Below are 27861 nucleotides of genomic sequence, written 5' to 3' on the forward strand. Positions count from 1 at the left end.
GCTTAAGGAGGCTGGAGCCAATTGGTTCTCATCAGGAGCAAGAAGGCCGATCATCAGCAGGTGGAGTCACTCTGCCTTCTACTCCTTCAGGCTGCTGCTCAACAGGTGAAGCTGACTCCTGGCCCATGACAGAAGCATACCAGTGGTGGGCAGGGCCAGAGGCATTGTTTTTGGCAAGTGCAGATCTTGGCCCCTGTCAGTTCAGGTGAGTCCAATTTGGATTCCAAGTAGGGCAGATGCCTCCTCTTTCACTCCTAGCTCTGACTTCAGCCCTGACTGCTGACTTGTCACACAGCTTCTGGGTCCTTGCTCATCACAGACTGTTACCTCCGAACCAGCCCTGGCACCTATGAAGATGCTTAACCCTGCTGAGGCCATTTATTTCAGGTTACAGCTTTTATATATAAGCAAAAAGAACCCATTGCTAAAGTTTTAAAAAAACCAACCCTGAAACTATAGCTACAGCACCCCCACTCAATAAATCCTCAAAGGCAATAGAGAGTTTTCTTCATTTTTCAAGTGTTTCCAGTAATGTCTGGTAAGTCATTTTTGCCTTAAATAAATCTCTCTTTTGGCAGTCAGAGTTATTTAAGACACTGTCTTTTTAGTGTTGCAAAGCTTGGAATTGCTTAGGAACAATTCTCAGAGTGCTCCAAGCTTCTGTGCACAGTAAGTTTTCATTTTGCTTGACCTCAGTGAAAAGGTGTAGATTTCAAAATAAAGCAAACTGCCAGGCTGTTACTGTATTGTGCCAATGTTAGTCCTACTCAGAGTAACCCCATTGAAATTTTATTTATTTAATTTCTATACCGCTTTATATTTTTAATAAAAATCTCAAAGTGGTTTACAGAATATTAAAACATAAATAAAACAATCTGAAGAAAGACAAGTATAGAGTTTACAGTCAAAGCAACATAATTAACAGAAAACTAAAATATTATCTTAAAGATTTCAAATAATAAGCATGTTGGGTCCATTAAGTTGTATACAACCCATGATTATATATTACCCTTTTTCAAACTTCTACAGAGCAGTTTACTACTACTTATTATTATCATTATTAATTGGTTTCTTCCTCCAAAAAAAGCATCTCAGTGTGACCTACAATCTATAATATTATGTTACACAGCAACATACAATATACTGCAAATACAAAACATAACAGTTAAAATAGATATATGCATACAATTCATACTAATAAGCAATACATAATATTAGATGACTAGTGGCGAATTGCCCAGAAATCTGTAGAAGCAAAAATATATTGTGGTGCAATTTTAAATGAAGAGCGCAATTTGTGAGTTTGGATCCGTCATGCCAAAAATTGGGTGAAGTCATGGCCAAGTCATATTTCGGTCCACTATCTTGAATCAAAATGTTATCCAAACATTAATGGAGACCACCATCCCAGCTTGGGAACCCTCGCGCCAATTTGGTGAAAATATCTTGAGTGGCACCCAAGCCTACGGAAAGCAGACAGACAGATGGACAACCTGCTTTCCAAAATGTATGCTAGAGATGCAATAGTACATAATGCATAATGAGTGCTACATAATAAGCAGCAGTGTCCAATTATTTGCAATGTCAACCCAGCAATAAACTCCGGAACCCAACCTCTGTGAATTACAAGAGCCTAATGATATAGGTTATTATCTACACATCTCAGGTGCAACGATAAAATGTATGCATATTTAACAACACTGTGACAAATAGGGGGAGGGGGAGTTGAGGTCCAGCAGAATTATAGCCCAAATTATACCCACATTAGTAAGCGCTGGCGATATTAATTGATTGAGCTTAGGAGGGAAGTTTTTCATTCCCTTGCATTATGGGGAGGAAAAGAAAAACCACTGTCAGCATTCCAGTCTGATTCCTAGAGCTCAGTCATCAAAAATGCAACGTTGCCATTTAATTATTAATAGTCATTGTTATCCAGTAATTTGTCTTTGGGAGCAATGGGAGAGGGTGGTACCCCATTCATGGCAAGATGCGCCCTTGAGAAACACCAGACAAAATGCCCCTGGGCGCCAGAAACTGAACCCTGCCATCGCATCGCGTTCTCATTTAGGCCCAACGACGGCGAGTTCACTTCGAGAAATGTGGCAATGTGCTGACTGGGGTTGGGGCTCGTTAATTTTTAATCAACCTTTTATTCGCCATGGCTCTGGAAATGAACTGTTACTAATGACTAGTCATATGTCAGTCTAATGAATGGGAGACAGGCGCCCATTAGAATAATGAAATTAGCTGGTTTGGAGTTTTGTTACACACCCGTGACACATGGCCCCAAGTAATTGTGACATGGCTTTGCTTGCCTGTGTTCAAGCTCTGTTTGTTTATTTATTTAAAGGCCTTTTAAGGTTGGAGGGGTGGGATGTAGGGATGTGCACCTGAACTGGCCGACTCCCAAATCAGGAACCAAAATGGGACCGTTTGCATGAGCCCATGATGCAGCTGGATAAAGTTGAGGTACTCCTGGATCACCCTGGGTTAAATTTGGTCCAACTGGGATGATCTGGGACAGCCAGAAAGGGACTGTCTGGCAGTAAGGAGGTGGAAAAGAAGGAGGAACTCAAGTCTCCTTCACCACCACCCTGACCAAGTGTGTAATTTTAAACCTTAATAAACACAGTGTTGTTGTCATTTAGTCATGTCCGACTCTTTGTGACCTCATGGCCCAGAGCACGCCAGCCACTCCTGTCTTCCACTGCTTCCCGCAGTTTGGTCAAACTCATGTTGGTAGCTTCGAGAACACTGTCCAACCATCTCGTCCTCTGTCATCCCCTTCTCCTTGTGCCCTCAATCTTTCCCAGCATCAGGGTCTTTTCCAGGGAGTCTTCTCTTCTCATGAGGTGGCCAAAGTATTGGAGTCTCAGCTTCAGGATCTGTCCTTCCAGTGAGCACTCAGGGCTGATTTCCTTCAGAATGGATAGGTTTGATCTTCTTGCAGTCCATGGGACTCTCAAGAGTCTCCTCCAGCACCATATAGCACCAACACAGTGAGAAGCCCCCAAATCAGTTCAGGGCCCAGGTCTGGGATGCCTTGGCCTCAGATCTGAATTGAGTCAGATCAAGGCTGCTCTGAAGTGCCGTATCAGGTCTTGAATTGTATCAGAAGGGGGCATGTAGAGCCACAGTCTATACTTCAGATCTTGTTGGAGATGAAAATAGCATGCAAAAACAAACAGTGATGCAAACCTAAAGGCAGTAAATCAGTATTTTAAAAATCAGTATTTTTTGAAACAGATAGGGAGAGAAATTCAGTGACTACAAGATTCCCTGGGTGGGTCAGGGAAAATCTAGGCAAATAGATATGTACTTTCAAGACATCTGAAGCAACTGATGGATGGTGTCTCATACATGACATAATTGTATTAAAAATAATTTTATTTTATTAAAAAACTGTTTCCTGATTAATTGGGGCACCCGTGTTGAATGTGTACTTAATCTCACCAGTTAATTGACTAAACCCTGCAATCCTGCTTTTAATCCTTACCCCCCTTTTATCTAGCTAACCGAGATTAAGCCATATTCTGAAACAATTGTGTTTGTTTGTTTAATTAGGGAGCAAAGTTTAGCCGAGTCTTGCAGCAGCTGTTGCCATGTGTAATACAATAAATAAGATCCTTTATGAGACCCAACAGGCGCTCTGAACTTTCATTTAGCAGATGGCAAAATATTAAAGTGACAGTGTGATAATTTAGCTGACGGGAGTCCTCTGGACCTTGACCAGGTAGCAGAGAAACATGAATCATCCTTGCCCAGGAAGTGTCAGGTAGCTCCTGTTTCTTCCTATTCATGCTACAGTGTGAGGTTCATGCAAAAGGCTGCATCTGCTACCATCTGAAGATCTAGCAGATCTAGCTTTGGTGCAATGCTTTCCATTCAGGGAAGAGCCATAGCTCAGTGGCAGAGCATTGGCTGGGCATGCAGACAGTCCTGGGTTCTGTCAAAGAAACAGTTCCTGCCTGAATTCTTGGAGAGCTGCTGTCCGTCAGTGTCAGGGGTCAGCAAACTTTTTCAGCAGGGGGTCAGTCCACTTGCCCTCAGACCTTGTGGGGGGGCTGACTATATTTTTTTTGGGGGGGGGGAATGAATGAATTCCTATGCCCCACAAATAACCCAGAGATGCATTTGAAATAAAAGCACACATTCTACTCATGTAAAAACACCAGGCAGGCCCTACAAATAACCCAGAGGTGCATTTTTTAAAAAAGGATACATTCTACTCATGTAAAAACACGCTGATTCCCTGACCGTCCACGGGCTGGATTTAGAAAGCGATTGGGCCTGATCCGGCCCCCGGGCCTTAGTTTGCCTACCCATGGTGTAGACAATGCTGATCTAGATGGACCAATAATCTGACTCAGTGTAAAACAGCTTCCCATTTTCCTATGCCTGAATTGCAAATTTGCCACAACAAAAGGGGTATCTGTAATAACAGGGCAGGGGAAGAGAAGTGCTAGCCAGTTTTCTTGGGTGCATTGATCTGGCTGAGACTGTACAGGCTCATTAAGGTTTTTCGGCTTCACCATGTTGGAGGGTATGGCACATGACTACACAGAAGGCGTGCAAAATGTGATAATTGAACTGTGAGTCTTCTTTCACTTGTTTAGAAGAAAAAGGAGGAATCTGTTGGTGACTGGCAGGCAGACTCCTTAGACAAATGAATCAATTTCTGTTACTTTGCAGATCCAGTACATGTAATACAACAAAAAATGCAGAGGTCAGCTTTTGATAGAAAGTACACTGATTTTCACAAACGCATTTGTGGACTAGCAATCACATTTCTTAGCAGGAGAGGCCGGCCGGCGGGGGACTGTCCACCAAGCCCTAAACAATAGCTCTCTCACATTGCAAAATGAATGGAAAGGAACTGGTAGGGGTTGTAGGGAGCAGAGTGGGCGAGAACAGGACTTAAATTCATAAAATTCATAAAACTACTTGAGATTTGGGATGGAGTAGAAATTTGTTAGGATTGCAGGTATGTCTGTATAATCAGGACCAATAGGACATAGCTGACTTCCCTTGGTAAGCGTAAGGGTTGTTTCTCTAATTTTGTGTTATGCCACAATCACCATGGCAACCATTTTGTGATAAGCCATGGCAGACATTTTGTTTTATGCCATGCTCCCTCCATGGCAGACATTTGCAATTGGTGCCTCTGTCATTTTCTCCAAATTTGAAATGTTCCCAATAGCTGAAAAAGGTTGTTCAACAGTGGAATGGCCGACCTCAGAAGTTTGTGGACTCTCTTTCATTAGAGATTTTAAAAAAAAGAGTTTGGAAGGCCATCTGGCTGGGATAGCTATGATTTCTGCCTTGTAGGGGGTTGGACCAGGTAACCCTTGATATCCGTTCCAACTTTACTATTCTACGATTCCATGACTCCTGCAGTAAATGCATATCAACAAATCAAATCATATGTGGGAGGCCACTAACAATAGGACCCCAGCTGCCGAAGGTTACGGGGAAGATATGCTACTTCAGTAGCCATTTAAATCTGAGCAGAGGCCTGTGGCAGCTCTACGATTTGGGAGGTCATTACAGAGAAGGCTCTCCTCATTCAGGTCCTCACCCCTCCAAGGGTGATGGCACCATAGGAAGAGCCTGCCATGCAGATCATAGCATCCCAACCAAAACATAGGGGAGGAGGCGTCTTGCAGATATTTGGGGCCCAAATCCTTTGGAAACATCAATAAAAAGATGAGAATTGCCATGCCTTCTTTGCTCCTCTTCTGCCCACTCATAAGTGTTCCAATCCTGCAGTGGTTGCTACATCAGTTTTTTTTTTTTAATTTCATATTTATTAAGATTTTTGAATACAAATGCATAAATAAAAATTACTTATATCATAACATAGTTTCGTCTCTTCTTTGGACTCCCTCACATCTCCCGCTCCCACTTACATCGTTGCAGAAGATTTTTTCCAAGCAAATTACCCACTTGTTTACAATATTTATCTCCGCTCATTTAGATAAAATCTAACAATTCTCCAAAAAAATTTATATTTTCCTTATTTCTCACTTATCATCAAAATCAAATCTAATTCAATGGTAGGCAATTATTTATGATCTAGCATCCTTCTTAGCATTCAACCAAATTTCTGTAGATAAGTCTTAAATTTCCCCCAGTCCTCCTCAACCCTCTCTTCTCCCAGGTCTCGGATCCTGCCAGTCATCTCGGCCAGTTGCATATAGTCCATCAGCTGCATCTGCCACTCTTCCAGTGTGGGTAGATCTTGAGTTTTCCAATTCTTAGCGATGAGTATCCTTGCTGCCGTTGTTGCATACATAAAAAATGTTCGGTCCTGCTACATCAGTTTTATGACACAGCTGCCTTTTCCATATTGTCCTTGCGTGCTAGATAGCTCAGTTGGTAGAGCACGAGACTCTGAATCTCAGGGTTGTGGGTTCGAGCCCCACCTTTGGCAAAAGATTCCTGCATCGCAAGGGGGTTGGACTAGATGACCCTCGTGGTCCCTTCCAACTCTACAGTTCTAGGATTCTGTGAATGGCTTGCAAGATTGCTGGAAGTGTAAAGCAATAAGCAAAGACATAGGTCCTTGGCTGGGGCGGGGGCTTGCCCTAAAATAAGAACCTTTTGAACAAGGATATTAAACAAAATTGAAATAATAACAGGACGTAAGCTGCCATTAGATCAATCAATTCTATTATTTGGCTGTGTTAAAGACCTAGTCCTATCTGAATAGAGAGAAATGAGAATGCAGCTCTTGATGGTGACACAGGTGACAATTGATGCAAACTCGGGGCTGGAACAAAAAACCCCAACATTAGAAGAGTGGATTTTAAGGGTGTGGCTTATATGGTTGGAAAGGGCAGGCAATGAAACAACATTTTTATTGAAAAATGGAGCCTGTTTCTCATTTTCTGGTGCAGGCCATTTCAAGAAAATGCAATGCTATCTACATCGCTGGGTCCATTGTACAAGGATGAAGATGTACCACAATACCAGCGTACTTTGGTATGTATATATATATAATAACTAGTGCACTGGCATGTATTTAGAGCAAGCAAGTTTTCCAGAACACCATGATGTGTGGCAGGGAGAAGGTTGTCACCATGCAGGTCATGTACAAGATGCAGAACTGCTCATGGGCAGTATTGTGTTTTCATGGTTGCATTAAGAATCGCAATGGAGGCTACCCATACCGGACTCAAAACAAAGGGACAGAGGCCGATGCTGACACATGTCAGACACTGCCGAAGATGTGTTTGTGTTTTTAAACTTTGGCTGAGGTTGAAGAGGTGACGAGTGAAGCATAGATTCTCCTCTGCGCAGCTGAGTCTTCACAGTGGGTTGCTTATGTCTGAGTCAAGCAGAGAAGGTCAGTTATAGATCAGCGCCGACTTTGTTCCAGGCTGCTATTATTCCATTCCCTACTTTTCCAACTCCCCTGGCGGTCCCTCGCTACTCTGGCATGCTGTGTGATGTGAATGCAGCTGATGAGCCTTGCCAATGAAGAAGAATCAAGGGAGGTGGGGGGAACTTTTGGTCAGCTGGTTACCTGAATGGTTTCCATCTGACATCCCCTTTTAATTGTTTTGCAAGTTCACTATATTTAGGGATGGGTGAATCTGCCAGTTTTTGTTCTTCTCCATTTTTCATTTTTCCTATCTTAAGTTCTCTGTACTGTATTTCCACATCAGTTTGCAATTTTTTTTAAAAGTCTTCATGAAAAAATTGTCAGCATTTTAGTGGGAACTTTTCCTACTGTGCACAGTTTTGCTTAATGTACACATCTTTGCAAGCCATTTTGACATTAAAAGGTAAAGGGACCCCTGACCATTAGGTCCAGTCATGACCGACTGGGGTTGCGGCACTCATCTTGCTTTATTGGCCAAGGGAGCCGGCGTACAGCTTCCAGGTCATGGGGCCAGCATGACTAAGCCACTTCTGGCGAACCAGAGCAGCACACGGAAACGCCGTTTACCTTCCCGCTGGAGCGGTACCTATTTATCTACTTGCACTTTGATGTGTTTTCGAACTGCTAGGTTGGCAGGAGCAGGGACTGAGCAACAGGAGTTCACCCCATCATGGGGATTCAAACCGCTGACCTTCTGATCAGCAAGTCCTAGGCTCTGTGGTTAACCCACAGTGCCACCTGTGTCCCTATTTTGACATTATCTTTCACTAATATATACATTTTCTTGTATACTGTATTCCCTGAATATATGCATCTTTGTGCATATTACTTGGCTGGAGAACTGGACTGAAAATCTGGAGAAGTGTAAAGTCTGGAGGATGCCTGAGTTTCAGTTTGGGTATTGTTTCAGGAAGTGCAAATTAGGTAGGTTCACTTTTACATGCAAACTGAATTGAATTTCTCCCCCAGGAATGTCTATATTCCATTTGCCATGACTTCTGATTTAAGTAGGAGAATTCCCAGGGGAAATGGGCAAGGGAGGCACATTAGATGCTTAAGCATGCAACTTTTTGTCGTTTTAAAGGCTGTAATCCAAAGATTACAGGGCAGTACACAACATAAAAACACAAAAATGCATTCCACAATAACAAACAAAAACAATAGCCCCTTGCAGTTAAAATGCCACAGAGAGTTTACTTAGCCAAAGGCCTGGGAGACGAGAAATGCTTTTGCCTGGCACCTAAAGATATGTAATGAAGGTGCCAGGTGAGTGTTAGAATTCCTGCTCCATGATTGCAGTCATGGGATTTTTGTCTATCACATGACGGTGTATGTTTTGACTCCACAGAGTGGGAAGTGACGGAGACAGGATGTTTGTGTTACTGTGTTCCGTGAAGTGGGACTATTGTCCTTTGTTCTTTCTCTTTGCTGTCTGATGCTAGAGAGAGAGGGAGCCATGTTGCAGTGCTCCATGTGTGTTTATATGTAAATAAAGTAGATTGGCCAAAATGCTGAGTTGCTGAGGTCTGTTACGCAAACTGCGAAGACTCTGTGGATCCCTAAGTCTGCCAGTGTTTGTTGGCATCAGTCGCTGTGATGTTAGGGCAGAAGAAAGCTTTTGACGCTCCTGAACGATCGACCAGGAGGGAGGGAACATCCCAGTCAGGCATGTGTCTCTGCCAGGGTCCTACTCGAGTGTAGGACGAGCTCCTTACAGTGAGTGTCCCTGGCGAGAGCATTCCACAGGTGGGGAGCCACTGCAGAAAAGGCCCATTCTTGTGTTGCCACCCTCCAAACATCTCATGGAGAAAGCACACAAAAAAGGGTCTCAGATGATGATCGCACCATCCAAGTCATAGAATCATAGAATCATAGAATCATAGAGTTGGAAGAGACCACAAGGGCCATCGAGTCCAACCCCCTGCCAAGCAGGAAACACCATCAGAGCACTCCTGACATATGGTTGTCAAGCCTCTGCTTAAAGACCTCCAAAGAAGGAGACTCCACCACACTCCTTGGCAGCAAATTCCACTGTCGAACAGCTCTTACTGTCAGGAAGTTCTTCCTAATGTTTAGGTGGAATCTTCTTTCTTGTAGTTTGGATTCATTGCTCCGTGTCCGCTTCTCTGGAGCAGCAGAAAACAACCTCTCTCCCTCCTCTATGTGACATCCTTTTATATATTTGAACATGGCTATCATATCACCCCTTAACCTCCTCTCCAGGCTAAACATGCCCAGCTCCCTTAGCCGTTCCTCATAAGGCATCGTTTCCAGGCCTTTGACCATTTTGGTTGCCCTCCTCTGGACACGTTCCAGTTTGTCAGTGTCCTTCTTGAACTGTGGTGCCCAGAACTGGACACAGTACTCCAGGTGATGTCTGACCAGAGCAGAATACAGTGGCACTATTACTTCTTTTGATCTAGATGCTATACTCCTATTGATGCAGCCCAGAATTGCATTGGCTTTTCGGTTCATATGGGGAGAGGCAGTCCTTGAGGTATTGCAATCCTGAGCCACAATGAAAGCAGAGACACACCTGTAGTTTTCATTCCATTTGCTTAGCAGATCTTCCCACCCTGAACGTACATTTCCACATGTACCTACAAAGCAGTTTGAATGGTGCATTTGCAAGATCTCATTTAATTAACATCCCAAGCTGGGAACTTCACAGGGAAATGACACTCCATTCAAAATTCATCCAAGCATTATGAACTGGACAAAAGTTGCATTCCAAACCAGGCAATTACAAACATTGGCAACATCGCTGCCAACAACTGAATGGGGGCATTTCATTTAATCTCATTTCACATTCTGAGCTGAAGAACTTTCCCAGGAAATGAGGCTTGATTTGGAAGACCCCCCATGCATTATGCACCAGATAAGACCATATTCCAAATAATTTAATTACAAGCTTTTGGTGACATTGTTGCTGACAAGATTGCTGTGAGATCTCACCTAAGTGTAGACAGCGGCTCATCTAATATGTCTCTTGCTATTGACTGTAAACCACGGACAGTCAACACATTACAAAGATAGATGGGCCATTTCAATTGTGAGCCTGGCAACTTCTTACATATTTTCCCCATCTTCAAAACTTTTATGAAATTTTGTATCCCAGAGGTAACGGCAGCTACTAGGAAGTGATGGAAGGCAGCAGTACTTTCTAGTCCTGCATCTCACTCCCCTCCAGGGTCCATACAAGGCAAGTCGGGGTGATGAGTAGATGGGAATTTCATGCATATTTTGGTTCCATCTGCTTCTAGAAATGAGTGAAATTGGATTTTCCACCCCTAAGGGACAACAAGTATCAGTTGCTGGGCTGGTAAATGAATGGCTGCTCAGGAGCCTGTGCTGAAATGTGGGCTGTGCAGTTCTGAATATAGAGCCACTAGCGTGTCAATGCCCTACAGGGATCCTTCCTCTTCAATTGCTATTCCATCAAACTAACAGCTCTCTGAATGGCACGCGGAAGGAACAGGGAGGCGCTTTGCTGTAATTTTCATCTTTCCTCTCCCCCTCCCCACTGCATGCATAAAGAGGAATGCTTTCCTCCCATCACAGGGACCCCTATTGCCACCTTCTCAACATCACACTTGTGCTAAGGACATGCCCCATTGCATGGCCAGTGCTCCGTTGAGTTTGCCTTGCTGCAGCTTGGCCTAGGATGGAGTGCACCCAGAATAGAGGAGACAGATCGGCTGCCATGGCTAGAGGATAGAATTATACCCAAGGCAGAAGGCTCCCACTTCAATTCCCGGCATCTCCATGGGCAAAATGTTATTGGGTAGTAGGTAATAGGAAGGAGCTCTACTGGAGCCCTTGGACAGCTACGACCGCTCACAAATACAGTGGTACCTCGGGTTACAGACGCTTCAGGTTACGGACGCTTCAGGTTACAGACTCCACTAACCCAGAAATACAGTGGTACCTCTGGTTGCAAATGGGATCCGTTCTGGAGCCCCGTTCGCAGCCTGAAAGAAAAGGAACTCGCGTCTGCGAATCTGCGCACAGGTTGTGATTTGCCGCTTCTGCACATGTGCGTGATGTCATTTTGCATGTCTGCGCATGCGCCAGCAGCGAAACCCAGAACTAACCCTTTCCGGTAACAAGAGGTATGACTGTAGTACCTCGAGTTAAGAACTCCCTTGGGATTCGGTTCCAACTCTACAATTCTATAATTCTATACTGTGTTTTGAGCTTAATTTCCTATGCTGTTCTCACCTTTCTGCAGTAATTTCACCAAGTCAGCCTGAGTCCATCAATGCGAAAAGAGCAAAGAAAGACAGAAGGTGTTTGTAGGGCTAGAATGTTTGCATGTTTGTGAATTCTTTCCTGGCATATGAAGATTGAATGTTTTATCCCACTGCAATATCAAAAGTGCCCTTTTAGCATTTTGGTTATGAGAAATAGATCTTTTGTTATTATTTCATGTTCCCTCTAGGAACACTGAACTGTCTGCATCATATTGCATTGATCTGAAAGATGCATTCACAGAAGCAAAAATGCACTCCCCTTGTGGGCTCATCAGATAAGCTTATTTGGGTTTGATTTTGGTGGGCTTCTTGACCAGATTAGGTCCCCCCCCCCCGATATTTTATTTACAACACAGTTGGTGACAACATATTCCAACTAGTTGCTTTCAAACAAACCTGAGAAAATAAGATTTCCTGCCCAGACCTGACCTGGACCAGAGATGGAGTCCCTGGAAGATGAACCAGACTCCCCACAAGCTGGGGACCTTGAGGAACAGGCAACATGTGGCTTCCCATACATGATTTAAATTAAAATCCAGCCCAATGTGTTTTTCAACATATTTAGATCTGAATGACTTGAGGAGTGAAAAAAGCAGAGAAAAGTAAGCTTGACTTTCTTCAGTGATGTTACTCAGACACATCTAGGTGGCAGTCTGACAACACTCATTCATCTCCACAACTCCACGCTGGGGAAAGTTTGCAGTAATAACTCACAGGATCTGGGGAGGGGAGAGAATGAAAGGAGCCCCATCATGTTAAAGTACAAGTGCTTACTTTATGGAGGACAGTCCAAACCTTTGTCAAATAACTTATTTGATAAATTATATAATAATTTGATAATTATATTTCTTTGATAAATTATATGACAAGAGTTCTTGGAGGGCCACAAGCCCCCCAACCCTGATACAAAGAAATATTGTTGTTGCAAGGCTAATTTGCTTTGTCTAAACCAGGGCTCAGCAAACTTTTTCAGCAGGGGGGCAGTCCACTGTCCCTCAGACCTTGTGCGGGGCTGGACTATATTTTTTTTTGGGGGGGGGTGAACAAATTCCTATGCTCCACAAATTAACCCAGAGATGCATTTTAAATAAAAGGACACATTCTACTCATGTAAAAACACGTCGATTCCTGGACCGTCCGCAGGCCGGATTTAGAAGGCAATTGGGCCAGATCTGGCCTCCAGGCCTCAGTTTGTCTAAACTCTTCAATGAGCAGGGCGGACAGGGAGGGTGGGACAGAGTGAAAATGAAACAATTAGTGATGTACAGTGGTACCTCGGGTTAAGTACTTAATTCATCCCGGAGGTCCGTTCTTAACCTGAAATTGTTCTTAACCTGAAGACCACTTTAGCTAATGGAGCCTCCCGCTGCTGCCGCGCCGCTGGAGCACAATTTCTGTTCTCATTCTGAAGCAAAGTTCTTAACCCGAGGTACTATTTCTGGGTTAGCGGAGTCTGTAACCTGAAGCGTATGTAACCTGAAGCGTATGTAACCCGAGGTACCACTGTGTTGTATTCAGTGTTTTTCTTCTAGGGGAAAAGAAAAGATGCCAGTACTGCGTGCCCTTGAGTACCCTCCCCCCCCCAAAAAAGCAGTGATTGTATTGTTGGTAAACAAAATGGAAAATGGTTGAAAAGAGGAGGAGGAGGAGCGAGTAAGAGGGACTGCCAGCTGATTCTCCAGAATCTAATTAGCCAGCTCAGGAAAGAGAACTTGCAAAAGGGCATTGTGCAGACAAGGCAAACGTGTTTATTTCCCTCAACCTCTTTTTCTCAAAGCATGGGAAAAGAATGCCCTGGTGGAATAATTCTCCCTAATTAAATGCTAGACATTCCACTTGCAGTAGGACATCTCTTCTCCTTTTTTGGCAATCAAGTCAACAGAGTGCCATGAGGCATTTGGTTCCCTGCCATATAGTCTAATCAGTAAATTTCCTCCCCCCACCCGCTTTGGACATATAACTTTCAAATCCTGGTATCTCTGATGCTTTATCACACTTTCAGGTCATCCTTTATGTTTTACTCAGAAGTAAGTGTGCATAAGTGTGTGCAGGATTGCAGCTCCAGTTCATACTTGAGCTGGAAGGACCCAGGTGGATTCAGTTGGACATTCTTCGCCAACCGAGTTTGCACAGCGGCTGGGGCGATGGAATAAAAACTTGCCCACAACATCTTTGCTTATCTTTATTTTTAAATAATAATCAAACAGCTGCAAAACACCCCTTCTCACCACCAGTCTTCAACAACATTCCTTAACAGCATTCTATAACAGTTCACACTACACAACTTGGTCAACTTAAATACAGTTTTCAAAATAATCAATTACCCCATCACATCGCTGCATTTGGTGCAGCAGGTAAACTCCCCCTGTTAATTAGTTAAATTGTTAAGATACCTCAGGTGTGCTGAATTGTCAAGAGCTCACAGATGTGCTGCCATACAGGTTATAATTACAAACGCACACCTCTGAGTAGCACCATTGACCACATTAATGTCAAGAAAACTCAACAGATTCCTCCCTTGTTCCAGGATGCAATCAATGAGAACTTTCAATCCAACTGCTAATTATTGGTCACAAATCCCAATGAATCAGCGGTACTCCTTGACTTGTTCCCTCATGGCACAGAAGTGGGCAGCCTACTGAGAAGGGCTGATCAAGGCTGGTCTTGCAACACAGCAGGATGAAGGGACCTGCTTCAGTGGCATCATGAGCGACAAAAATATGAAGCCAGGAACTGGTGTCTGAATTGTACAGACTTCTTAAGGCAGGGTGTTGCCAATGCTGCTCCCATGCCTGCCAGAATGCCCACCAGTTCCCCTCAATGTGCCTACTAAAGGTAAATAAAAGGTAAAGGTACCCCTGCCCGTACGGGCCAGTCTTGACAGACTCTAGGGTCGTGCGCTCATCTCACTCTATAGGCCGGGAGCCAGCGCTGTCCGCAAACACTTCCGGGTCACATGGCCAGCGTGACAAGCTGCATCTGGCAAGCCAGTGCAGCACACGGAACGCCGTTTACCTTCCCGCTGGTAAGCGGTCCCTATTTATCTACTTGCACCCGGGGGTGCTTTCAAACTGCTAGGTTGGCAGGCGCTGGGACCGAATGACGGGAGTGCACCCCGCCGCGGGGATTCGAACCGCTGACCATGCGATCGGCAAGTCCTAGGCGCTGAGGTTTAACCCACAGCACCACCCGCGTCCCTGTACTAAAGGTAAATATCCCCTCATAAATCCACAATGTGCAAGAGACGTCATGCTCAGTTTCTACCATCATTGGCTCAGCATCTCCTACATTGAATCTCTACCCCTTTAACCATGTGCACATTGTCAGGACTTCCTTTTTGTGAGCAGGGAAGTGCAAAAATTCCATCTCTGTGAGTGAGCACGGAGGTGGCTAATATTGGGGCCTTTTCCCATTGACAAGGAAGGCACACCTGCTCCATTTTGCAGCCCTCTCATCTGCTCTTTTAGATGTGGCAGCCATTTTGTGTTACACCACACCTGCCCAACATCCATTTTGTGATGGGTGTCCATGACATTTCATCAAAATTCAAATGTGCCCAATGGTCCAAAAAGGTTGGTATTCCTGTCACAAAGTGTTGGGACAAACACTGGAGGTTGGCAGAGCCTTTTGTCTCTGCTTGAGGCAGGGAAAAAAAATCTTGGGCCCACGATGATGTATGGAAGGGAAAATCTTCCAATTTTGCCATGGCTGGTCTACATCCTACTTGTCAAGATATTGATGGGAAAGAGGACTGATGGATGACCTGGTAGAAAGGCCTTTGCGAATTTGATACCAATACAAATGGTGGTCTTTAGTAGCCATTTATCTTTCAAGAAAGGAATAATTTCCCCCTTTGGCACATTAAGATCTTTGTCTGGATTTATCACCACTACCACCGATGCATTCAGTACATTTTTGAGCACAGCACAGGGAAATATAGCTCTTCCAACAACAGCAACATTTCATCAGGCTTATACAAACCTTAAAATATTAAAATATCAAATGAAGTTGAATGGCGGGAGTACTGCCTCACACAGCACATAGTTAAATTATTGAATAGTTAGATGGGTTTATGGGCAATAAGTCTATCAATAGGTTCTGGTCATGAGGATGGTGTGCTCTCTCCCTCTGAATACCAGTCACTGGAGAACAACGACAGAAAAGGTTGGTTGCTTTTGTATCCTGCTTGCAGGCCTCTCATAATCATCTGGTTGGCCACTGTGAAGAAACAAGATCCTGGACTAGATTAGACCTTTGGCCTTGTGTTTTTATTCATTCCTGATGGTGGGGAAATGCCCATATTCACCCCATTCAAAAATCTGCTCTTCCATGCTACAGAGTGTGGTTAGATCAGGTTTCTGTGTCTTGCCTTGGTTCTAAAGAGGTTGTGTGGAAACATAGGGTTGTCTCTACTTGGGGTTGTTTGACTTTTACATAGTGGTCTCTGCTTTGGTTGGCTTTGCTTATCTGAACCCACCTTCTGCTTCTTTGAACCTTGCTTTGCTGGAACCTGGGGTGATGTCATGGAACCTAGATGTCTTAACACCTGCCCCTGCCTGAGCTAGAGCCCAGCTGGGACTACTGATTGGGACAGAATGCACGGTTCCCTCCCCCTGGCTCACCTCAGACTGCCTTGACGGTACCATGCTTAGAGTAAGCTTGGAGCTATCCATGGTTCTGAAACTCTAGTTTGATATTGCCTGCTATCTACCTGACCTACCCTGGGACATCTATCAAGTTCTATGGCAGGGGTGAGGGACTTGATGCCACGCAGTAGGCTGGATCTCCCCCCACCCCATGGGTCATGCTCAGCTGGCCATTGGAGTTTGTGGAGTGATGCACCTTTGCTTGCACAAACAGTTGCCCAGTGTGAGCCAAAGTGAGTCACCTGAAGCTGTTGATCTCCTGGCATCATGGTGATCCATTTTTCCCCACTCTGGAAGCAACTGTGGGCAACTCTTCATGCAGAACACTTTTCAGCTTCAATGCCCAGCTAAGGACTTGCAAAGCACTATGCATGGGCTGACTGGCAGGGCCTGCAAAGCTCCTTTAGGCCAACAGACTATTTACCTGTATTTTTACCTGTAAGACAGGTGGATATGACTTGGACAAATGGCATCACAGGCCTGATGGGGAAATGTGCTAAGCCTCATTTGGCTTGCAGGCCATTTGCTTTACCACTCCTACCCTATTGACTCAGATGAGTGGCCAAGATGGAACACTGATATATAATATTTCCCCAACATTTTGGCTCATCTTTGTCTTGCTTTGCCAAGAACACACTGCAATTCTCCTGACAACACTGGAATTTGCTTCTGGAAATTGCTCCCATTTTACATACAGGAGAACAAAGCAACCTTGTCTCTTGCAGAACAGACTTCAAGTAATTCATCCACCGTGCTGCATATCTATAGGGAAGGGAGAGAAACTTTTGCACAAATGTAAAAGAGCCTTATGCAGAGGTTTGGATTACAGAAGAGATACCTTCTGATGCTGTTTGTCAGTCCTTTTTAAAACGTGTCACAGCAACAAATTGTGTAAGTTGGAATTTATGTTTGCTGATAATGAAAGTTGGTTATTAGTATTAAAAATTTAGATTGCCACCATGCTCAAGCAGCCATTACACTCTTCATTCACCTGCCTGTTTGATCTGTCAGCATTATTAAATGACCCATCTGCAGAAGAGGATGTATAGCTTAGGGGCCCAGAACTCCCAATATAAGCTCCACATACAAAAACCTTTAGGTAACTGACAGTGCTATACAAATCCGAGATCTGCTGGGATGAGCGAGTTTGCAAGAGATGGATCTTGGGCTGTTCCTCATTCTGGGGCTGCTGGGGATATGCTGGTGTAACTCCTTCAACCTGGCTGCGTTGAGACTATTCAGGGCTCAGCTGGTGGAACTTAGACCAGTTTAAGTCCTTAAAAGGGGACCTCTTTCTGCTCAGGCTTTTAAAAGGAAATGAGGAAGGTGGCTAACAAGGCTGTGTGATGACATATCAACACTAAATTGCTTAATTTTGGAGCATGATCCACGAAGAAATAAAGAAAATATTAAAAATATCATATAGTGAAAGGCCAGAGGCATTCCTTTTAGGAATTTTAAATGACGATATTCCAAAAGACAAAACTAAATTTTTCTTATACGCAACATCTGCAGCAAGAATCCTGGTGGCTAAGTACTGGAAAGGGAATCAGTTATCCACTAGGGGAGAGTGGCTATGTAAGCTCTCAGAATACTTAGAATTAGCCAAATTGACAGACATAATAAGACAAAAACCAAAAAGTGAAGTAAAAAAAAAAGAATGGGAGTGCCTAAATGAATACCTCAAAAGTCAAGGTTCGAGGGCAGAAATCTGGCTGAGTCTGGAATAACCTTGTGAAGTGAAAGGATATGAAAGAAGGATTTACATCTAGATGTTAGGATAGAGATGATAAAGAAAACAGGAAAACAGTTTTAAACCCATAATACAAACAGGAGTGAATGGCTGGAGCTCAATGTTCTGCATGATATTCACTCAGATGAGTTCCCAATGCGCGTGCTGGTGCAAAACATCGCTCATTGTCTCCACCAAGGCAGGGTGAGTTCCATCCCCTCACCACTGTCACCATGGGCCAACAGATGCCAAAGTCATAGATCTATGGGGACACCCATTTCCCCCCATTTCCCCCTTTGTACAATTGCTCTCCTGACTTGAACATCCTGTTTTAATTGCTGTTTTAAATCTTCCGTTGTTGTACTGTTTCAACGGACTCCTTTTAGTACGCCTTTTAATTACAAATGCTTATTTAAATGTTTTCGTGTAATTGTTTTATTGCATATTTTAATTATGTGTTATTGGTTTTAGAGTTGCAAGCCACTTAGAAGCCATCTTGGCAATTAAAAGGTATATATAATAAATAACAACAATAATAATTGCATTCACTTCCTGGAGTATTTTTAATAGGGGTTTTCTGATCACGCAGAGCTGCTTAACATGTTTAAAAGTTGAAGTAGCCCTCAGACAACCTCAAAAGGACAGTATGGATCCATGAATGGTTTAGCCCATTGATCAATCTGCAGATCAACAGTCCAGTTCCTGTGTGAGTCCAGCGGGGAACGGGTGAAATGGGAAAGTTTGCTCAAAAATGCAGAGGGAACCAAAATCCTCCCCAACCTTAGGTATCAGACAGCTTCCTAAGTTTTTAACCCTTCTTTATTTTCGTTTGGAAAAGCTCTGTTTTATTATTTGGGGATGGGCCACAGCATCTGCTTTGCATCCAGAAGGTCCCAGGGACAACCCCCAGAATCTCCAGGCAAGGCTGTGAATTCATGCTGTCTGAAACCCTGGAGAGTTGTTTTAAAAAACATATTCTTTATTGAAAAATAAGAATGAATTTTTGTGCACTATGTAAAATTATAAGTGCAAAGGTAAAACAAGATGTGAAAAAAGTAACAATTGTTAAAATATACATGGGTAAAAAGAAGAAAAAAGAAAGAAAGAAAGAAAGAAAGAAAGAAAGAAAGAAAGAAAGAGAAAATTTTTATAAGATTGTTATTTTAATGATCCTAAACCTAATACAGTGTTTATAAAAAGGATTTTTAAATATTGTTGAATTTATCCATGGCAAGTCGGCATTTGTACACGACTTGTTCATATGTTGCGAGTTTACACATATCTTCCATCCATTTGTTGAAGTGAGCCAAATTTTTTATTTTTCCAGTTCATCAATACCAGTCCTTTTGCCGTCGCAAGGGCATGGACAGCCCATTCATATTGTCCTTTTGTTGGGTTCCACAGATTGTGTATATAGTTCAAGGGGATGTTTTCCTCTGCGAATTTAAGATTTTTTTCTGAACAGTCGTGTTGATAGTTTCTATTACCCTCTGCCAAAAAGTTAGCAATGTAGGGCATTGTAGGGACATATGTTTTAAGGAAGCGTTGTCCCTACTGCACCAGCAGCAGCTAGATGTATTGGATAGCCCTTTTGTAAACCCTGGAGAGTTGCCTTCAGTCCGTGTAGACAATACCAAGCTAGATTGGCCAATGGCTTGACTTGGTTTAAGGCACCTTCCTGTGTTCTACACCAGGCTTTCTCAGCCATGGGTCCCTAGATATTGTTGGACTGCAACTCCCATCAGCCCCAGCAAGCCTGGCCAATAGTCAGGGAAGATGGGAATTGTAGTTCAACAACATATGGGGACCCAAGGTTGGGAAAAGGCTATTCTACATCGCACTTCAAATGATGTCTGTCTCCAGGTTGGCCACCTTCCTGCTACTTATAATGCAGGTATTTGACAGTGGTCTGCTGATGCAATTGCTCTGTGGTTAGCATGTTTGGCCACAGGTCCCCCTGTGCTTTTGGAAAGAGTTAAATCAATTTAGTAGCAAACTTAATATAATTAGTAGTTAATAGCTAGAGCCCAGGTTCTCATGGTGTAAATTGTTTCTGTATTGATCTGAACCTGCATTGTCAGCATTCTGGAGAGGCTGAACTTTAAGTGCTTAATTCAGCCGTATTCAACCAATAATTTTGTGTTTATCCTTCCAAACAAAAGTGCCCCGGCTTGCTCTATTTTTCTGCACGTAATAAAATCAATTAAAACTATTTCTCCCTCCTGCCCACCCCCAAATCTAGCCTTAGCCTCTTCTGTTCAATGCATTTGAAATGTCAGTGTATTCCAAGAAAATGGTTTTGAATGCATTTGCGGAAGACATTGCAGCCCCCCAGAGGCAAATGGAAAGCCAGTAGCGAGCTGCCTCCCAGGACTGTTGAGATCTCTGCTGGGATATTTTCCCATCAGTTGTGTTCTGGTTACAGAATGGAGGTGACCTCAGAAATAACCTATGGCAACCCTCTGTCAGTGCAGGGAACCTATCTCTACAGCATCCTGATAAGTGGTTCAACACCACCATCTTCCAATGCAGTCTGTTTCACTGTAGAGTAGCTAAGTACAAGGGAAAGATATTGGTGGTGGGCATTAGCTCAATGGTAGAGCAACTGCTTTGGATGCAGGAGGCCCCAGTTGCGTGTGTGGAAGGTACCAAAATCGTTCATGGCATTTTGGAGTGAAGGGATGCTTACCATGGTGGTGTAAACAACTCCCCACAAAATAACTTCATGGCTCTGAAACAATACCCTTAAAGAACCCTTCTAAGAAGGTCCCCTAAATTCACCACCAGTAAGAACATTTGAAAAGCTCAGCTGGCTCAGGTCAATGGTTCATCTAGTCCAGTGTTTCCCAAATTTGGGTCTCCAGATGTTCTTAGACTACAACTCCCATGATCCCTAGCCAGCAGGACCAGTGGTCTGGGATGATGGGAACTGTAGTCCAAAACCAGCTGGAGATTCAAGTTTGGGAAACACTGACCTAGTCCAACATCCTGTTCTCACAGTGACCAACCATATGCCGATGGGAAGCCCACAAGCAGAACCTGGGTGCAATAGCGTTCTTCCTACTTGTGATTCCCAGCAACATACCATATTGTTTGCTCTATAGGACGCACTTTTTCCCCTCCAAAAATTAAGGGGAAATGTGTGTGCGTCCTATAGAGCGAATGCAGGCTGCGCGGCTAAGCCCAAGCCAGAACAGGGAGACGGAGCGATGCGGAGCTCTCAGTCTCGCTGTTCTAGCTTGAGGATGGCTTCGCAAAGCCTCCGCAGGGCAGCGGGGTGTCTTCACCCTGCTGCCCTGTGGAGGCTACGAAGGCTGTACGAAGGTGGGAGGAAGGCTGCAACACTTCCCCCCACCGCCAGCTCCACAAGTTCAAGGGGCAGTGGGAAGGTGGCACGCCGCCTTTGCGCTGCTCCCCGACCTGGTCTTTGGTACTGGTGGTGGGGAAAAGCAGCGCTTTTCCCCGCCAGCCCCAAAGAGCAGGCCAAAAGGAACCCAAAGCGTCCAGAGCCCAGCGGGAACTCCAAGCTTCGGGTGAACGCACCTTGAACGCACAGAACACACCTTGTTTTAGAGGGGGAGAACAAGAAAAAAAAATGGTCTATGGTCCGGTGTGTCCTATGGTCCGGTGCATCCTATAGAGCGAAAAATATGGTATTTCCACTGACGATGGAGGTAGAACGTAGCTATTGTGGCTAGTAGTCACTGACAGTCTTTAAGGGAGCAGCAAATGTGAAGGCTATTTCAGCACATTTCTAACCTCCTCTGGTTTCCAGCTTGTTTCCAGGCTCATTAAAAATGGCTGGTTTTGAACTTCAAAGTCCTAAGCAGCCTGGGATCTGGGCATTGTCTCCAACTATATGAATCCATGCAACATCTGAAATGGAAATCGAACTCGTGAGATTAATGCAGCATATCTAAACTCTATCTAACCATGTTATTAGTTTCCAGCCTTGACTGTCATTGACCGGACCTAAGGAGATTGGCTTTGCATAACACAAGAACATGGCTCTGAGCAATATTTTTTATGGATTTCAATTTATGGAAATTATGACACCAATGATGATTGCTAACACAATACAGCCTCCCTAACAAGAACATGCCCCTAATTATTTCCAGAAGGCACTTCTTGCCCCTTCGCTGGGATCTCATTGGCTGGTAATAAATGTTAATAGAGCTCTAGACCTGGTTAAAGTTATCAGATCCCGTGTAAAACAATGAACAATTTATTTAGCGTGATAAGTTCCTTTTACTGGTTACAAGCTTTTCATCTGCTGAGCTGCCATCTGCTCTGCCCTTTAATTGCATGTTGAAAAGGGGCTGAAACTTGTGTTTGCATCATAATAAAAAGAATGTTATTTGATTTTAGCCTCATAGCATGTTCTGTCTTGCTGGTAGCTGCTGTGCTTCCTAGAAGTACTAAAATGTATAACTGCAGGGGCTTAGTGCTCCTCTGTTAAGCAGCAAACATGCACACTCTTGATTTCACAGACCGGCAGACACACACACACACACACACACACACACACATACGAAGAAGATGCATTTAACCAGCCACTCAATCTGTTTTGTTTTTTTTAATAAATATTTATTGGCATTTTCAAAAGAGAACAGAAATAGACAAAAAAATAAAATAACAAAAATACAAAAATACAAAACTTAAAAAAAACTTTAAAAACACATAAAATTTCAATTACTTATTTTCATTTAACTTATTTCTCAGACCTCCTCACACCTCCCCTTCTTGTATTCCAATTTAAATTGTTAACTCAGCAAGTCCTTATTACTTATTTCTCAACTTTAGCTTAATAATTTATTTTAACATGTTGTTATTTTATTTTTCCTCCTCTTCCATTTCCTCAATTTATTTTTACAAACCTTGTTTTCATTTAATTTAAACCATTTTGAGAACCGATTTTAACTTGTCCAATCTTAAACATAAATACTTATACCTCATTCCTCATTCTTGAACATTTTCCTAAAGTCGACCAATATTTCCCTTCCACAGCTTTCCCAATTTCCATGCAGATAATAAAAGACAATAAAAACAAAACAAGTTATAATTATATACCCTTTGGATTCCCAGACTCCACCCACCCCTTTCCCGGTTTCAGTCCCCAACAAGTGTCCATCTGTCTCAATATACTGTTTAGCCTGGAGATCTCACATCTGAGGCTCTTAAATCTCTTTCAATTCCTCTCTGCCGGTCTTTTCGATAGTCCTTAATATTGAGTCCCAAATCTCGGAGAGGCTGTGGCCCAACAGAATCCATGTTTCTTCCAGCCAGACCTCCATATTTAAAAGCAGGACCTATGGGGTACTCCAAATTTTGTTTCATACTCCTTTCAAGTCCAAGTATCCCCAAAGCTCCAGCTTCCACCTTCAGCCACTCAATCTGTTCAAAAGCAGAACCACACATCTGTTCACCATGGGTTGCCTCTCCACTGGAACATTGTTACCTTGGTAGTGGCTAGTGCACTTTGGTGTCCCGTGAGTCATCAGGTAATCTGTTTTGCAGCATCCAGAGTCAATAGGCTGAAGATTGCTGAATATGTTTGCACTCTCTTCACCTGTCAACAGCTCATGGGACTCAATGCAGGAACACCTCTTCAGTTTGCCATCAGAGCATAGGCAACTGAAGAGAGGGCCAAAGAATCATAGAACTGTAGAGCTGGAAGGGAACCTAAGGGCCATCACATCTAACACCTTGTAAATAATATTTATTTATTTATTTATTTATTTATTTATTTATTTATTTATATCCTACCCTCCCCAGCTGAAGCCGGGCTCAGAGCAGCTAACAACAATAAAAGTAACACAGCATTCTAAAATCAATTCATTTTAAAATCAATTCAGAATCAAATTAATGGCAACCATTGGGCTAGAGTTCTGTGAGGATTACCAAAGGAGGGAGTCAGGCTGTGCCCTGGCCAAAGGCCTGGTGGAGCAGCTCTGTCTTGCAGGCCCTGCGGAAAGATGTCAAGTCCCGCAGGGCCCTAGTCGCTTGTGACGAAGCGTTCCACCAGATTGGGGCCACAGCCAAAAATGCCCAGGCTCTGTTGAGGCCAGCCTAACTTTCTTGTGGCCCAGGACCTCCAAGATGTTTTTGTTTGAAGACCATAAGGTCCTCTGTGGGACATACCAGGAGAGGCAGTCCCGTAGGTTTCCTCCTCCTTAGAATCTGCAATGCAGTAATCAATGCTAAAGAATCCCTGACAGATGGCCACCCAACTTCTGCTTTAGAACCTCCAGAGAAGAAGAGTCCACCACCTTCTGATGTAGCCCGTTCTACAGTCAAAACAGTTCTTAGCATCAGAAAGTTCTTCTGAATGTTTAATCAGAATTTCCTTACTTGCAATTTGAACCCTACCCTCTGGAGCTGCAGAAAACACTGAAAGAGTCATGGAACTACTGCTCTGTTGATACAAATGGAGCAGCCTTTGCAACAGTGGAGTCTGATCCATAAGCACCAATGGGGCATTGTCCCACCAACTCAGCCTGCCTTCAGCCAGCCCTCCACCTGCCTGATTTCTAGTCCAAAAGTGGCATTCCCCGTTGGTTTCCTCCTCCTTAGAATCCTGACTAGCCTCCGTCAACTGTCGCTAACTCATCTTAGATGAAAAGTCAAAAAATGGGAAGAGGGTCAAGGAGGCAGGCTGGGGCAGGTCAGCTGAGAATTTGATACCAGGTATGAAACACTGTCCAGGCTGGATGGTCAATAAGCTAACTTTAATTGGCCTTTCACATTTATTATGGAAACAGTAATTGCAACGACAGGATTGATGGTGATCACTGGTGTGCTGGCCTCTCTCATATTTACATTGCTATTTTATACTGCAGGAAGTTAACCTCCCAGTTTAAATGAAGTGTTACAGGAAAAGAAAACCACATAAAATTCTATGTAGTGTAAAATGAACAGGGGAGATTGCAAATTAACTGCAGAATATCAATACCACAATGAAATGAATAATGTATCTAAGGTATTGATTGTCAGTGCCTTGCATTTCATTATCCATGCTCTTTGTTTTAGAGGGTTTTAAAAAATAAAAATATTTGATCAGGTTGTTGGCATAACTCAGATCATATCTATCTTAGCCTTGGCTCACATAATCACTTTTCAAGTAGATGGGTGGAAGAAGTCACCAGGAAGTGATATTTTCATTATCGGTTTTCAATGGTCTTGACAATTTTCTCAAAATCTTAAATGTTTAAGAAGGATATTGACAAGCTGGAACATGTGCAGAGGAGGGTGGCCAATATGATGCCTGGAAACCAAGCCTTATGAGGAATGGTTGAAGGAGCTGGGTATGTCTAGCCTGGAGATGAATAGACTAAGAGGTGATATGATAGCCATCTTCAAATATCACATGGAAGATGGAGCAAACTTGTTTTCTGCTGCTCCAGAGGGTAGGACCCAAACCAATGGATTCAAATCACAAGAAAGGAGGTTCCAACTAAACTGTAGGAAAAACTTTCAGACTGTTAGAGCTGTCTGGTAGAGATGGAGGAAGAGGTTCCATGAAGCGGCTCCTTTTTTGACCCATGGGCAGGACTGTTGGTTGACCCCTTGGCATGATGCTGTATCAGGAGACACCAGGGACTGAACCTAGGAACTTCTGCATGCAGGGTCTATACTCACCCAATAATCCGTGGCCCTTCCTCAAAGAAGCATCTCTTTCTTGGGCTGACGGCTGCAGCCAGGGAGACTCTGGGTCGTTCCCCTTTATAAATCAATGCAGTTACAGATTGCTAAATATGAGAAGTTAGAAAATTTGCTGAACAGATTAGACCTACAGACTTTTCCTTCTTTTACAAAGATGCAATTTAGCAATTGCATATATCCCCTTCCCTGAAAGGAGTTTATGTTGATAACAGAAAGAAAAGTGGGTCAAGCAAAGAAGATTTTGCTCTTTTCGTTTCCTGGGTACAGCCAGGTCACCGTGGCCATTGTGTTTGCTTCCATGCTTTGTGCCTTTTCAAAAGCCCTGTGTGGTCCAGTGCTCAAATCCCCAGACCATTAAGTAGCACTTAGATGCTCAGAATGGTCACTGCAATTTGCCCTAAGTGCAGAGAAGCTCAGACGGAGGAGTGGACCTTTTCTTCTTAATGCAATTCGGAGCAGAAACCTTTTCTCCTCCTGCATTCTGCAAAAATAGTTTTGCTGTTCAGCCTCCTCTTATAAAGCAGCTCACACTCGTCATGCCAAGGGATCATTTTCTACTTCAAGTTCTAAATCTGAGGAGATGTGAAGTGTCTGGAAGAAAACATTGCTTTTGTTTGTAAATGAAACTACATTAAAAAAGCCTTCTCCTCCATTTTCTTCTTAAGTGCGGAAATATGGGACAAGATTCTTATCAAATGCCTTTATTTGTTTTTATTATGGGCTTCTTCAGGGACCTGCACAGCTAGACTCTGAAGTCTCCTGCGGCTACCAATGCTGGCTCATAATGGAGGCCACTTGGGCATTGCTGGGAAAAGAGGATCAGATAGATTTGCATAAAATTCCATATGTTAATATATGTAGATATGGTGCCAATTTGAAAACTGTTACTGTAATTGAAACAGGGGAAGCTGCCCTTATACCAAGTCAGACCATTGGTCCATCTAGCTCAGTACTGTCTACACTGACTGGCAGCAGAATATAAATGCAATAAATCCAGAGGAATGCTTGATCTCATTTACCTGAGCCTTTTTTTGGGGAGGGGGGGCAACCAAACCGTTTCTGAAATCAACTGGAAATCTGTTTTCTGTCGCAAAGGTGATAATAAGGCTGCAGATTTGAAGCAAAGTGTAAAGGCAGATAATTGGATCAATGAGCTGTTAATGATGACACTGAACAGCTACTTTGCCACTTGGGTCTGTGATATGGTAAAAATAAATGGAGCTTGTTTCGCATTGCAATCCAGTAGTGACTTAATCCTATCAACCTATCTGGCCCTGCAAATCTGAACAATTCAGAGGCGACTGAGATTCTATTCAGACAGACTGTGATGGTTAAATATTGGTTGCACAAACAGGTGAAGTAGAATGGGTTGATTTCTTTCTTCTTCTTTTTTTAATAATATTTATTAAAAATTTTCCAGAATAAAAAGGAAAGATAGCAAGAAAGAAAGAAAAAACAAATATGATTTACACTTGGTTTCAGTGGCATCTTTCCCGGACTCCCCCCCCCCCCCGCCCCTCTTGTATTCCATTTCCCTTAAATTGATTCCACAGATTCTTACCCCAAATTTTAAAACCTTATTTGTAATTTTAAATAACCCATTTATTCCAAATTAATTTATCTTATTTATCTTAATGAACCATTTCTCCTTATATTTTATATAATTCCCTAAGATCGACCCCATTTCCCTTCCACGAATTCCCCTATTTTCAACAACAAACATGAAAAAAGAAAAGAAAGAAATAATATATAATTTTACAGCCTTTGGATTCCAAATCTCTCCCCCCCCCCCCATTTCCCGGTTCCAATCCCCAAAGTTCATCCATTGTCTACTGCCAGCCTGGTGTATCCACGTCTATATCTCAACTCCACTTTGCCGTCTTTTGATAGCTTTTAATTGCAGAAAGTCCAATCTCGAAAAAACTCTCAGAAAAAGTCATTGTTCTTCCATCCAGACCTCTATGTTTAAGAGTCTAACTTAAATTCTATTTCTTGGTCCTTTTAAAGTCTGGATGTTCCAAATACTCCGGCTTCAAATTTGGTCCAGCTCTTATTCCTCAGGTTGCTTTTTCCTGTTCTGCTGCAGAAACCTTCTAATTCAGAAACTTCTTGTTCTCCACAGAGGCTTTTGTTATTCAGGAACATAACTTGCGTCAAGTCCCTTCCTTTCTTCAATAGATA

The 27861-nt window shown here is 43.2% G+C and overlaps 1 long non-coding RNA gene across 1 annotated transcript in view; it reads left to right on the forward strand.

Annotated features, from left to right (window-relative positions):
* The window catches only part of LOC307202487, a 235113-nt gene extending 217082 nt beyond the window's left edge, over positions 1-18031 (forward strand). Inside the window, exon 2 of the long non-coding RNA XR_013832908.1 lies at positions 17870-18031. This is a non-coding gene — a long non-coding RNA (uncharacterized lncRNA). The remainder of the gene's footprint in view (positions 1-17869) is intronic.
* The last annotated feature ends 9830 nt before the right edge of the window (positions 18032-27861 follow it).

The sequence above is a fragment of the Podarcis cretensis genome (assembly GCF_951804945.1).
Source record: "Podarcis cretensis genome assembly, chromosome: 14".
Lineage (NCBI taxonomy): Eukaryota > Metazoa > Chordata > Lepidosauria > Squamata > Lacertidae > Podarcis > Podarcis cretensis.